Source organism: Psammomys obesus, unplaced genomic scaffold (genome assembly GCF_907164565.1).
Source record: "Psammomys obesus unplaced genomic scaffold, mPsaObe1.curated_primary_1811, whole genome shotgun sequence".
NCBI lineage: Eukaryota > Metazoa > Chordata > Mammalia > Rodentia > Muridae > Psammomys > Psammomys obesus.
In genome coordinates, this window is record NW_026585587.1 from 2008166 (window position 1) to 2023514 (window position 15349).

The window sequence follows — 15349 nt, forward strand, 5'->3', positions numbered from 1 at the left end:
GCATTACAGTCCCCCAGCCTCTTCCCCCACCGCCTCTCTCTCTTATTTGTGGCAGGAGGTGAATAGTTTTGCTCTGGCACATACTGCTGCCATGATACTCTGCCACGGGCCCAACCATGCTATGCCTTTTCCTGGAGAGTTGTTAGCAAATGCCTATTCAACGAAGATGGGGCACCAGTGGCAGACCAAAGAGTCGGCTCCACTCTAGTCCAGCTTAGTGAACCAGTGACTTTTCTGGAGTGACTCACAGGATCATGGGACTCAAAGGCAACTGCATCACAGAAATGTCCACCTCAGCAAGGGTAATGGCTCATGACGCTTCCAGCTCTCCTGACTAGAGGTTCTCCTCTCATTCTTAGCACTAATATAACCTTGGGGTAAGGCTTTGTGACTCCCACAAATTTTAGGAACTTTTTTTTTTCATTAAAATTTCATCCTTTCTTTTTTTTAAAATTTTTTTATTATTAATTACACTTTATTCACTTTGTATCCCCCCATAAGTCCCTCCTTCCGAGTTGGAAGTTTTGCTTACTTGTTGAGTCTCAATTGAGTGTCTCAATCTGGAGAAAATGACTACCAAAAAAAGTACTTATAAGTCCACAATATATGAGATATTCATCAGAGTAACGGGAGGCTAACTACCAGAGCCGTGCATATTTGCATGTCTTGCATTTCTGAGAGTGTCAAAGTCAATGCGCACACCATGAAGGAGAGGCAGTAGTGCCATGACGCACACTTAGCAGAAATCACTGAGATCACTGGCACGTGACTGGCTGGAGAGGCTATGAATTCCAGCAACAAGGAAACAGAATCCAATGGAACAGAAACAAGTTATGTCCAGAAACCATCACTGAGAGGTCTGTTCCTATGCAAGAGAGATAGGAGAACTCATTTCTGTCCAGAACACAATCTTGGGTGCAAAAGAGAACAGAGGACAGGAAACAAGCCCGCAAAGACTGCAGATGCCAGTCCCAGCAGACTGACAGGAGCCTGCTAAGTAAGTGCAGGAGAAACTATTTTTTCTCCTAAGTGGGTCTGGTAAACTGAATGCAATTTGTCATGAAACAATTTAGAAAAAAAGATATTGCAACAAGCCAATTGAAGTTGCAGAGGATTATTGACTCCATTTGTGATTTTATTATGGGGAATAAAATGCTGAAGGAATCCTTACGAAGTCTTGTTCTGATTTTCTCTTTTGTGCCTCTGCACACAAAGAAGAAGAGATGAAACCTGTCTGGAAATATCAGTTTCTGCACCTTTCCTGCCATGGACAGAAACCACAGAATCTGCTGAGGAGGAAGCTGGGTGCTGACTCCTGGCCACATCCGATATGATGAGCTTTGCTTATGCTCTCAGTTTATCCTCGTGACATCTTCTGCCCTCGCCATTCACATTTCCAGATTGTGACATCTGGAGGTTAAAGTCAGGACACATCACAGGGAAGTGACACAGAGTGAAACTGAACCCAGGACTGATTTTGAATTCAGGTTCTTAAATCACACGTTGCTGCAATCCATTCATTAAATTAATGAGCGTTGGCTGCGCACCAGGCCTCTGTGAAGGCACTCGGTGTACTAGTTCCTGCTTGTGAAAGACATGTTTGTCTCGTATTTGATCTAGTCAAATCACTCTTCAAGTTTTTTTGGTGATTTTTTTAAAATTAATTTTTCTACCGTATATTTTGACCATATTTTTTAACTCTCCTCCAACTCCTCCCAGGTCCTTCTCCACCTCTCTATCCACCCAACTTTACGTTCTCTCTCTCTCTCAAAAAAAAATCAAAACAACCAACCCCACCATAAGACAAAAATGCCCAAACAAAACAAAATGAAAAACCTCCCAAGACAAAAAAAAAAAAAAAAAAAAAAGGAAAGAAAAGAAAAATGCAATTAGTTTTTTTTTGTTTTAGACAACTACCCCTGGGCATGGGGAATTGGCCAGGAGTATGGTTGATAACAGCCAGTGGCCCTCCACTGGAGAAATCTGGTTTTCTCTTTAGCAGTGGGTATAAATTGCAAATGGCTTCTTGGTTAAGGATGGGACCCCAAGAACACCTCCCCCTCTCAGTGCTGGGACACCATCTGGCTTGAACCTGTGAGGTCCTGTGCGTGCTGCCACAGTCTCTGTGGGTTTGTGTGAGCACCAGTCCTGATGGGTCATCATCACCTCTGGCTCTTACTATCTTTCTGCCTCCTGTTCTGCATGAATTCTTGAGCCTTGAGGGGAAGGAGTTGATGAAAATATCCTATCTAGGATTGGGTGTTCTAAAGTTTTTCTCTCCCTACACAATGTCCGGTTGTGGGCTCTGGATTCATTCCCATTTACTGCAGGAATAAGCTTCCTTGAGTGAGCACTGATCTGTGAGTATAGCTGTTATGTCATTAGGAGTCATTTTACTGCTATGTTCCTTTAACAGAATCATTGTAGTAAATATTCCTCTAAGCCCATGATCTATCTAGCTTCAGGTTCTTGGCTATATTAGCAGTAAGTCAGGTATGGTTTCCAAGTCATGGAGTGGGCCTTTAACCTATATTATAAAAATGGTTGGTTAATCCCATAACATATGTGCCACACCTTGACCAATATATCTTACAGGCAGGTTGCTGTTATAGGTTGCAGGTGACACTACTGGCTTTACATTTCTCCTCCAACAGTTTCTCACAGAGGGAAATTTAATAATTATTAATAATTGTTAAATTATTATTTAATTTTTAAAAATCCAGTACAAGAGTCATATGCAATTGAAACGTCTTCTTTCCCGTCCCCCACTTTAGAGTCAGAATCAGGCTTAGAAACTTGTAGTGGGAGAGGGAGGCACCTCTGTGTCCCCTCACCCTTGCTAGCTTCTGCATGTGGCCCCTGCAGGTCTGATCTAGGATGAGAAATTTTAAAACTTGTGCTTCCCTAGAAAGCAGACTCTGAGATGAAGAGGAAGAAGGTACAAGGAAATCCTCTAGGAATCATGCTTGGAAGGGGTGGGGTAAAGGCAGAATTTGAGCAATTCTAATACAGTTTAATTCAGAGGACCCCAGCTGAGGATGTCCTCCTGAGTCATCCTGAGCTGGGGCAAGGTGAGGATTCATTAGTATCCCACTCTGATCAGCCGATAGACGGATAGACCGATAGACAGAATGCTTCCCAAGAAAGAGCATTGGATGTGCAGGCATCCCCTCTTCAGGAGAGCCAGTCCTTAAAGAAAGCAGAAGGCCAAGCGCCATCTTACACCTTATTCCTGAAACTGTGGAATACGTTTTTCTTCTCTGGGGGGCTGGTTTTGATTAAACCAAGCATCCCACCAGAAGGAAGAATGAAAAGGAAGTTCTTTTTCCAACAGATGATGATTGGATTCTGATGCTCTTAGGTGTGGCACACACCAAAGACTTCTAGTTTTCCCCTCATGCTGTTCTCCGGTTTTCTCATCAGTGTGTGATCTTTCTACTGAAGCTCTTAGTTGACACTGTCACTGTGTCAACTAAGGCTCTTGAGAGATGGGTCATAGGGAAAGGGCTTGCTATGTGAGCATGAGACTGATTTCAGCTGCAAGACAGAAGCCTGGGGTGGCAGTGCAAGGCTGTAACAAGACAGGGCAAGGGATGTGAGACGGGTGGATCTTGGGGCTCGCTCGTCAGTGAGCCCAGACAATTGAATCAGCAACTGACTCTATCTCAAAAGTTAAGGTGGAAGGGAATAGAGGAAGGTACCTGACCTCAACCTCTGGCCTCCCCGTGTGTGAGTGTGCCCTCAAGTGCATGCCTGTGTACACACACACCAGAGCACCTGACTGAGAGGACACGACCCCAGTGCCCCAAGCTGCATTTCCTTTCACATGATGCCATCACTTAATTGATTTAGAATGGACCCCAGCTGTCAGAGATCACCCCAAATTGCTTGCTTGCTTACTGAACAGGTCTGACAGAAGTTCCTGCAGTCATTGCCGCGCAGCTAACTACTGGCCTTGAGCATTAACTTTAAGAATTAATCTCTACCCAATCTTAATTTTATTTATCCCAGATAGTGTTTCGTTTTTATGAGCCATTAATTCAGCACAGGGGGAAAGTGTCATGTCATTACCTGTTCTTTAAGCAGTTGCCTCTAGTTTTCTGACTGTCCCAGCAAGGAGTGGAGGCTTGGTGTGGCATTGATACTGCAGCCTCCACAAGAGCATCTTGACAGGGTCTAGCCCTGTTTTCTGCCAGTGTCTCCCCATGAATGTGCCTGCTTGAACTCTCAATTTTTATTTGAATACACTGCTGAATTCTTTGATCCTTTGCCAAAAATTGCTTAATTTAGAAATTTTGAGAGAAGCCACTGTACAGATGTCAGTGACATCCACACTAGCCTTTCCCATAGAGTGTCAAGGGCAGAGAGCTCATCTGTTATATGAGAAAGCAATCAGGATTCACACAGGAATATGCGTAGGTGGCTTTCACGTAGAGATCAAGACAACCTGCCCAGGGGATGGTGCTGCCCACAGTGGGCTGAACACTCCTACATCAACTAACAATCAAAACAGCCCTCCGCAGAGATGCCTACAGGCAAGTCTGATCTCTGCAATCCCTCCGCTGTGATTCCCACCTCAGTTGACTCTAGACCATCTCAAGTTGACCTTTAAAGCTAACTAGGACAAGCAAGTTAAGGGTGACAGGGCCTTAGACTACTCTACGAATTTCAAAGAAGAAAGCCCAAGCAATCTCCCTGACCAAGGGCATCTGTGTTTTTGTTTCCTCTGATAATTTGCTCCGAGTCATTCAGGACTTGCCTTCACTTTTGGGAATGGTTTAGGTTCACTCTTGAACTTTGCCCGGCTGTGAAAGTCAATTTTCATAGGGTTATGCAGTCTGTACAAGAGAATATAATTACTACACATTAGCCGTGAACAAACACAAGTATTCGAAACTGTAACAGCGGGGCTGCTAAGTCAAGCGGTAAGGGAAAGTGGTGTAAGTATCAAATGCCTATTTCTAGTACCCATGAGTACCTGTGTTCTGCGGTCTCTTCAGAGTTCTAATTCCTCTGTGACTTGGCAGAGGCTTGGCTCAATTCTCACTCTGCAATGTAGAGTGTGAAAAACATGTACAACACTGTGCCTTGCCTCTGGCACAGGAGGTGTTAAGGTTAAGAAAGAAGTCAGGCAACACATTCCTGGCACTAGAAGAGAACAGCTCTTGACTGAAGTGCAGGGCAGGCTGTATGGCAGCCATCGCTAGAAGTCCTATTCATGCTAGCCTGAGTTAATCGCACTTTACATTTTTCAACAGCTTTGGCCAGTGTCTCCACAATGCATAGCTGAATTGCTCTACAGGATAGGCTAGAAACTCTGATTCTCTCCAACAAATAATTTATTGGGCAGAGTATGTAGGGATGAGTAATGCCATAGTGAGCCACAGAATAAAATCTCCAGCTAGCCCCACTCAGCTTGGAACTCCCCATACCTGAGCCAGGAAACTTCGTGTCTGTCCCTTAATGTTTTTTTTGTTGTTGTTGTGTTTGTTTGTTTGTTTGTTTGTTTGTTTATCCCTCATGATGAAATGCATGGGTGAAGCACTCATTTCCTTGATCAAGTTACTTGGTCTTCATTACAAAGGCACAGACATTTTTATTGGTCCTTTCATTTCCCTGGTCATTATGAAACAAATGACAAGGCAGGGAACAGTCTCATGGCCAGTCAGCATGCTGGTGCTGTACAGAAAAAGGTAGGCTTCTGAGCATGGTGACTCACACCTGTAAAACTAGCACTTAAAAGGCTGAGGCAATAGTGCCATGAGTTCAAGGCCAACCTGAGTTACACAGAGTTCCTGGCCAGTCTGGGCTACAGAGTGAGACCTTATCTTAAAAGAGTGAAGAAAAGGAAGGGAGGGAAGGAATAAGAGAAAGAGAAAGGGAGGGAACTGGGTGGTTTATAATTAGCGAACATTTTAGCTTTTTAAAAAGTAAATCCAAAGAACAAATATTATCTCAAGTACTGATTAGATTCAGGTGACTGCCATTACCCAGAGACCCTAGCAGGCAACACCTCCTTTGCCTGTGCTTGTCCAGCACAAAATAGAAAAAGAGAAAATGTCCCCATGTCATAACCCAAGGACTGATCCATCTATTTATGAAATGCATTTTTATCAAGTCGCTGCTCTGTTTCAGAACTCAAAAGCATCATGGGGTGTTAAGGCACTGGACAGTATTGCTTGACCACTGACTTTAAGAATTAGAAGCCAGAGAATCCTCTCCTCTGGGTTAATCTTAGGATGTTCAGTCTCTCTCTTTGTGTGCATGTGTACATGACTATGTATGTACAGAAGCTAGAGGAGGTGCCAGGGGTCCTGCTCTATGGCTTACTGTTCCTTTGACACAGGATCTCTCTCCGAACCTGAAACACTGATGGTAGCCAGCAAGCACCAGCGACCCTCCTGTCTTGGTCCACCATAATCCCAGGGTTATAGGTGCATTCCCAGTTGTGGTCAGTTCTTTTTGATTTTTGAACGTGGGTTCTTGAGATCTGAACTCAGGTCTCATCATGCGTGGGCAGAAAACGCCCTTACTCACTGAACCTTCTCCTCAGCTGCAGGAGCTATCTTTACTTGTTATGAGCTGGCCAGGGAAAGAAAGAACCAGGAGCCTCACCTTGAATGCTCTTGGAAGGAAGGATTGTAAATTCTTTCTCTGGGCTACAATAAAACAAAAGTACAGTCTGTAACTCGTTGGGGGAGAGGGCCCATTACGTTTCAATACTTCCACAAGTGATCATAGGAAGACTTGGATTATGAATTTCCCTGCCTCTAATGTAATCAGGAAGCAAGGACCATAAGGACATCATCATTGTACGAAGATACTGAGCTCCTTACAAAGTGTCACCAGCACCGTGCTATCCTGGCCACAGGTCCCCTGCCTCTGCCTGCACCACCTCCTTTCTCCGAGATGGATATGCACTGGCAGAGTGCTAGCATTCTTTGTCTCACTCTGTCCCTAGTGGGCTCTTAGTCAAGAAACTAGAGAAAACAATTGCCTCAGAGAGCTAACAAGCCAAAACTGTGAGGCAAGCTAGGTTCATTGCTGGTAGGCACTGTGAAGAGAGCAGTACATCCATTTTAAATAGCTGCAGACATTATGGTTCCCTTGTACAAGTAGAATACTGTGACACATCTGATTCCAAGGTGAAATCTCCAGGAAGGGAGGAGGAGAGCACAGGTGGAAGAGCGCGTGGACTTTAGTGATGGACACAGTGTGATGGCTTACATTACACTGACAGCACAGAGCGATGGAGGACGTGTCCATTTCTTAAGAATTTCTCATAGGATGACTGTCTGTGGGTCAAAGGAAAAGGCAACAGTGATAAGAAAGACCTGTGTCTGACAACCAGGTGAAGTGTCTCAGAGTCCCTAAGCATCCTTATCCCGTTGGGTCTTCGCTTTCATTTAGAAAACATTTCTCTTTTAAAATTTAATTGTGTGTGTGTGTGAGAGAGAGAGAGAGAGAGACAGAGAGATGTATCTATAGGTATGCATAACACCACCTAGTATATACAGGTAGGAGAAAAACTTTGTGGAACCCGTTCTCTTCTTCCGCCTCTCTTTGGAATCTAGAGACTGAACTCAGGTCATCAGGATTGCATCCGCAGACCGCCAGCATCTTTACCCGTTGAGCCATTTCACTGAGCCCTAGAAATCATTTCTTTTTATTTGCCCTGACTTGTCTTTCATCCCAACTTGTTGCAATCCGATGTAGCAATCCGAACTCTACGGGCAGGCTACCCAGAGGGAAGGAGATGAAATTATTTTAAGAGCCTCAACAAAACTTGTTTGATGGAAATATGTCTAAAGGGCTTCCCTGCTACATTATGATATAGTCATCCCAGAGTGCCTCTAGGGATACAAATGACACTAAGGAATTATGATCGTTAACCCAAGGAGGCTCCACAAAGCATTTAATCCTGTGACTTGCCAGGAAAGCACAGAGCCGTGTGCGAATACAGGCAAGGAGTCAGCTTTAAGTGGTGGCACTGACTTTCAGGGTCAGTCTTACTGTTATGGTCTGCTTGGACAGGAAACATACATAAAAAATTTAGCACTCGCTATGATGACATCATAGAAACTCATTTATCCTGGTTGAATGAGATACCTTGCCAAGCCAGGACTCAACCATAAGGGATATTAGGGGTCCAGTCTAAAGTCAAGTGCCACTTTTAGATTCCTGCTCACTCCGTGCAGTGTGTGGCACCTAGAACACTGCCATACCCAGACACCAGCAGTGAAGAGATAACACGGAAAATCAGTCAACTGGACAGTCAGGACTTCACTCCCACCCCCAATCCTGAGAGCCAATTGTTAAACTTCTCAAAACAGTTTCTAGGAAGTGTATATACGTGGGAGAAGAATTAAAATGGGGGGGGGATGATTTTTTTCCTATGATGCAGCAGTTCTATTTCAGCAAAAGATTAGATCCTAGTACAGAGGTACTTACCTAGCATGCCCGATACCTTAGGTCCTTTCTGCAGCACGGTAGGCTGGGAAAGCAGGTCTTATTCTCCACAAACTTCAGTAAGTGGCACTTATCAAGCTTTAGTTGCTCCTGATGAAAACAGGCAGCACAGACTTTCACTGTGATTCTTTCTTCTGGCTGAAGGTGTTACAGAACTACAGCGTTTGCCTTGCCTGTCACCACGAGGAAGCAAAAGTCTCTGCTGCAGCCATTCGCTTCCCGAGCGCTGACGCTGAGTACCACCTCCTGGGTTACCAGCTTTGTGTGGCATTTCCCAGGACCCTGCATCACCCTATTACCTATGAGTTTCACAGCATCTGCACTTCAGGTTTTCAGCCCTTCCATTTTCTTTGCAAGTGAACTCGGAATCCAGACATGCTCTTTCTCTCCTTTTTATGCATCACATTAGTAACCTGCGATGAACTCCATTTGTCCTCTTGCAAAACAAATTGAAGGCATTTGGAAATGATCAAGACAGAATATCAGAAAATAGACCAATCAAATTTACCAGGGTTGCAAGAGTTACATAGCAATATACAATTGTATTTGGCCTCTGAGAGTTAACAAATTGCCCTTCCAGGGAGAGGTAGGAAAGGTTCCACAGGTGAGGATGTGGGAGCCCTGGGGATAGCAGCAACCTTATTCATTGTACAAGGATATAGCTATCAGTAAGGAAAGCCTGATCACACACATGCACCTGACTGAAGCTCGGAAAGCCAGTCTCTTCTCTGTAAATCCCAGTGGTACCAAGTGCAAGCAGTAGGTCCTGGCAGATGGCTCCCAAGGCACACCTCTGGCTCTTATCATTAGTCATTTAGTGAGTAGTTTGACACTTGTTTTTACATGCGAGAACAAAAAGGGTTTGGGTTGGTTTTTTTTGTTTGTTTGTTTTTGTTTTTGTTTTTGTTTTTTCTTCCTAAGTTTGCAAACTGAGCCTTAAAATCCAAGGCCAGCGAAATGGCTGTCGCATTTCCTCCTCCTATGTTTAAACCCTTCATCTCCTCATTTTTTTCATTTGCCTCCTTGTGTAGGATACTTAGCATGTCATCCTGTATGAATTCGTGCATACATCTTGTCTTGTATGTGCATGGAGGAAGGTGCTATGTTTTCTTTATGTTTTAACCCTGGTCATTCCAGCATAAGATCTTATTGGGTGTTTAGAAACATGGTGATTCAACCCTTTTACCTTTATGGGAGAAAATTTTAGCCCTATCTTATTATTTATACATATAAAAATACACATATGTGTATATTACTGTGCACAGCTTCTCATAACTGATGAGCATGAAATCAAAATATTAGTCAGTTCTGAAAAATGTCCTGTATTATCAAATGTTCAGCCAATATTTAATCCTTTATGTAAACATAAACACATGCATATCAATAAGGTTTAAATTTGTTATATATATATAAATTATCTGTGCTGTTTGTGTCTGTTTTTTTACATCTGTGGTGCTGGAGTTGAGTACTCTATCACTGAGGAACACTCGAAAGAATTGCTTTAAAATACATGACTTTATGGCTCATTATCAGTAAGCATTTGATTGGCATACCTATTTGATGTAGCTATACACCCACAGTTGTGTAAATATGTCTCAACGCAGAGAATTTAGAAATCTCCGCCCTGGAGTGACATTTGTGAACGTTTGGAACTGCAGAAAATCATTCTTCTCTAGATCCTATGACTGGAAATACTTTCCAAAGCAGAAATTACTTGTTATTTTGTTCATTAAATCTACCAAGCTCCTAGAACTCTGCTTGATTCTCAGTAGATGTTGATCTCTTACCAGTCCCCTAATGGCCTAAAGATTATTCTCATGTTTACTTTCTGTATTTAAGTTCTCAGGACATCCTGATACCCAACATCCTGATACCCTATAGCTCCTTCATCCCACCTGCACCCACACTTGTTAGCAGCCATGGAGGTGCCAGTAAAGGGCTTGAGGGAGGCAGCATTATGGGCTCTGGAGTTAACACATCTTGTTTGAATCCTTGCCTCTCACTAATTGGATTTATTTCCAACAAGTCAGTTACCTGTCTGAACGTCAGGGCTGGAGATACAAATGAAAGAAAGAAGACAAGCAAATTCCTGTTCGGGCTGATGACATGAGTCGTCAGAGGGTACTAAGACTCCAAATTCCATTTTCTTGCAGTCGGGAACAACAGAAAAGGAGCCTTGTCTAAAACAATGGAGACAGCAAGGACTAACACCCTGAGCTGACCTCTGACCTCCACCGTGTGTTTGTGCACATGCACGTGAACACACAGATGCGCACACACACAATGTAACACATCATATATGCACATACTTCATACACATACACATCAAGATTTTATGAACTGAGAAAAGTGAATTAAAAAAAATTCAAAACTTTAGACAAAGGTGAGAATGTTCACCTTACGCCCCCTTCACAATTCATTCCCTTTGCAGACTGAATGCAGATAGGTGAAAAAACTCCAGTGGAATGAGGACTTCCCAGTTTTATTTTGGAAAGGAGCACTCCAGAATAATCCGGACACTCAGGGATTTGCTGCGTTTGTTCATCTAGTTAATCCCCTTTATCATGAGAAAGCAATTCTGCCATTTCCTTTGGGAGACTGAGTGGGGACATTTGTTAATCAAAATCTTCTTTGCATGTTCCTGCTGCCTAAACCCATTTCTGCAGGCTGACCTGATTTGAATGACAGGAATCTGCTGGTGCCTTGAATGGACTCACTAATCTGGAACTCACTTATCTTGGAGAAAATGGAAACCCCAATGCCAAGTGCATATTCGGAATGAAGCTGGTCTCCTGGGAACATTGTAGGTACTTTATTACTATGTGTTCAATTTAAAACTCATTTTTCATTTGACACTTGAATCTTTATTCCCAGGGCTTCTTATGGCTTCTACAATTTTCATGCAAAATATGATTCAAGAACATTGATCGAATACTTGCTAGGTCAAGTCATTGAGACAGGCCTTGGGGGGAAAAGAAAATTCAGAAATAGAAAGTTAAATGAGACATGGTTCCTGCCTGAAGGAACTCAAAATTTACCAGGAGGGGACATAATATATAATACTATTAATTTGATGACTGAATTAGCTTACTGATTAAACATACTTTAACCAAGAGACTTTTTAAACATTGAAGAGAAAGCGTCTTAAGGATGAAAACTGGAAGAAAGGAGATTCATTATTTTATCATTTCTACATTTTGTTCAATAATGTTTTAATTTTCTGATATAAAATGAAAATGTGTCTCAATTTCATTTTTTTTTTTTCTGAAGTGCTTTCTGATCTCTAAACAGTAGGTATCACGCCTTGTATGAGAATTTGTCCTGCAGGACAAGGAAGCAAAAAGTTGAGATTAATAGCAACAGGATTGTATGAATGGAAGAAGAGGAACCTTACCCTGAACATTCCACAAAGACTAATTAACTAATTAGGAGGACTTCTGTAGTTGTGGAAAGGTTACACTGTGGCAGCTCCAGAGACTAATGAAAAATTATCTTGTGCTTTCTTGGTCTCCTTTAAACAGTCATTTATAAAGCATTTCTGTGTATGGTTAACATCCTTGTAGCAATTTTGGTAAAGCCTTTGGAATGTGTATACAGAGCTCCTACCTTCTACTAAAATAAAAGCTAAAGGTGTCATCAGGCATCACCTGAGTCCTATAGTGAAGATTCCCCCATCTTGCCGTATAGCACACACCTTCATGATGTACCCGCTAATATATTTTTAAAGTGTCTTCATTTATGGCTTTCTTTGTTTTGCCACTAGAAAAGATTCATAAAATTGTTAACATGTTGAACATGGAGGTTGGAGTAACCTGAATCCATGTTCCCATTCTATGGCCACTCATATTTGGCTCCAAAATAAATGATCTCTTATCCACCACAAAGTGAAAGCTGTGCTTTTTACGTGTCAAATAGAACTTAAAATAATGGCCTTCATATGATGCCATACATTGTAGACACACACATACACAGACGTATACAACAACAACAAAAAAAAATGGATACATATGTCACAGTAGGCTTGGAGGGCACTAAAGCTTTGGCTCTTACCTTCCATTTCTCTAGTAACAGCAGAAAGCTAAAATTCAGCTTTGCTACCCTTTGAGTCCTGGTCGAACGAATGGAATACCTCTGCCCTTGGGTATAAACATGACATTCTGACTTGCTCCACGTTAGAACATTCTAGACTACTATCTCCTCCCAGTTAGCCTGTCAATCACCTGGCAAAAAAAAAAAAAAAAAAAAAAAAAAAACCTCCCAGGAAAGATGCTTTATCTAAGGTTATGTTAAAGACAAGGGCAGAATAACTATCCCCTTAGTAAACCCTATTCTCAGCACAGTCACTCATGGAGCAGCCATTATGTGATTCTTCTGGTAAGCCTGCTGCTTTTCTGAACTACTTTAAAAAGTCAAATGATTTTTTTTTCTTTTGAATATCTTTTTTCTTTCTTTTCGCTATTGGTCAAAATCTGGTTATCCTTTCCTGCAGTATACTCCAACTTAGCATGGACCTACTGGTCTAAATGTTTGATGAACTCTATGCCTAAAAAGTACAGCTTTCCTTCTTCCTTTCCTCTCTAGCTCTCCTTTCAGTGGCTGCCAAAAATTTACAACTTGCTGCTTTGTTGCTTTATCTCAGATTCCAATAAAACTTTCTTCAAACATCCTACCGAGTCAGCTTTTTAAAAAATATTTTATTAAAAATACTAAGAACCCCCAAACTTTATAGTGGCATATAGATGGGTATTTTGTACAAATACACAGGCTCATTTCACATACCTACATGAATTCATCATTAACTCTAGAATGTTCAAGGAAAGATTATGGGTGCTTTTCTGTCCCCTGGACCTTTTATTAGAGAGACCCTGACCAGCTATCTCGCTATCTCTTTCTACTTTTATTAATACCTAGTGGTATTGACACCTAAATCTACGAAACTACCACTTCAGTTTCTCTGTGTTACAAAAGAAAACAAGAAACCAGAATTGGTAAAAAGAAAATGGATTTTTCTTTTTCCAATTTTGCCAAGCAAAAGGTAGCAAATTTATGTGAGGGAATTAATTTTCTCTCTACTATGTCTATGCTGGTAGCCATCTTACAATTTTGAATTTACAGAAAACCATGAGACCAAGGTGAAAGCATATGTATATTTAGTTCTAATCCTTTCCTAGGGGAGGGACCACTGATTGCTTCCCTTGACTATGTTCTCTGTGGCAGACACAGGGTTTTGTGTGTGTGTATGTGTGTGTGTGTGCGTATTTTTTTTAAGTCCCAATTATGGTTCACAGGGTCATGCAAAGAAGTTAATGCATGTTTTTTACTACATTTATAGAAGATAAGGTTTCTTATGAGACTCCAGATTTTTATTTTATTTTATTTTTTTCTATTATTTTAGGAAAAAAAATAAAGGCTGTCTATGCTTAGGCCTTAAGCTCATTCACTGATATTTTAACATTCTTATTTGAAACATAGCTGTGTAAAAGGAATATTGCTATTATTACATTAACTCACACTTTAAGTTGTTAATTATGTCGGTATTCTTGGTTCTCAGCTGGCAAAAGGCTAGACCAGACTCTGGAATGAGGCGCTTCCCTTTCTGTGCCGCTTCGTTTTTGTAGTCTTTCTCTCCTGCCTCAGTTGAAGCAATTGTGATAAAGAGGAAAGAGCAGGTGAGCGGAGCCACCACCCTGGGTTGAGATAAGGCCTCCATTGCTCATTGCTTCCTTCTCTCTGGAAGGGGTAGAGGTCCCCTGGTGTGGAGCCAGCCATTTGGTAGGCAGTGACATACAAGAATAGGGACATTAGAGACAGAGTGAAACTAAGCATTGGGAGTATGTGCTTAGAGCAGAGCAAGAAGGGGTGGGCCATGGTGGCACACAACTTTACTCACAGAACTCAGGGAGGCAGAGGCAGGCAGATCTCTGAGTTCAAAGCCAGCCTGTTCTACAGAGTGAGTTCCAGGAAAGCCAAAACAACAAAAAAAAAAAAAAAAAAAAAAAAAAAAACCTGTCTAAAAACAACAACAAAGATAACAAAGCAAGAAGGAAGAAAAGGAGAAGTTCCTCTCTTCTGAGTAACCCTGGAAAGCAGCAGTGAATTTACAGAGTGGCAGGACTGAGCTCTGTAAGCTACTGACCTAGAGGTGGGAATCCAGGGAAAGAAAAGTACAGTACTTCGTTACATCTCTTTAGCGTGACTTAAGACAAGCCTGCCTTCCTAGGGCTGTCCCTCCTTTCTGAGAGGAGGTCCCTTAGCCAGGTGATTGACGGGCCTAACTGGAATATTAAGCGTCTACTCAAACCGAAGATAATAGGCTCTTGACCACAAGAACTTTTTCCCTAATAGGTATTTATTGCTACTCTGAGAGCTTGACCTATGTTCCTAGAAAGTCTCTGGAAATCTAGTCCACTTCTCCCGCCCCAGCCTTTGCTAAATGAAGACACCCTACAAACCTCATATTCCAACTCCAGACATTATACTTGCCTATAGATTCCACTGCCCATCAATCTCCAACCTTCTACATGGAGGGTGCCTCTATGGCACCATTATATCAAGATTGGGTACAGATACATCATATATATAAAATCAGGTATTTTTCCAAGGGTCCATTGAGGACAAAGTCTTTATAGCTATTGATTTAGCATTCATGAGCATTCTTCCAATTAACATTATTTTCTTTATCTCTCAGGTCTACAGAATGAGGTGAACAGATCCAAAGTAGCCTGCCTAAGGAAAGCTAATTAACATGTGCATCACTCTGAGGCTGAGCTGTGCTGTGCTCCAAAGAACCAAGGACAGACTGACCCTTGCATAAAATCTTCAGAGTTGGGGATGGTTTGCTGACCCAGGGAACAACTGAAGAGTTCTTATGTTTTTTTTG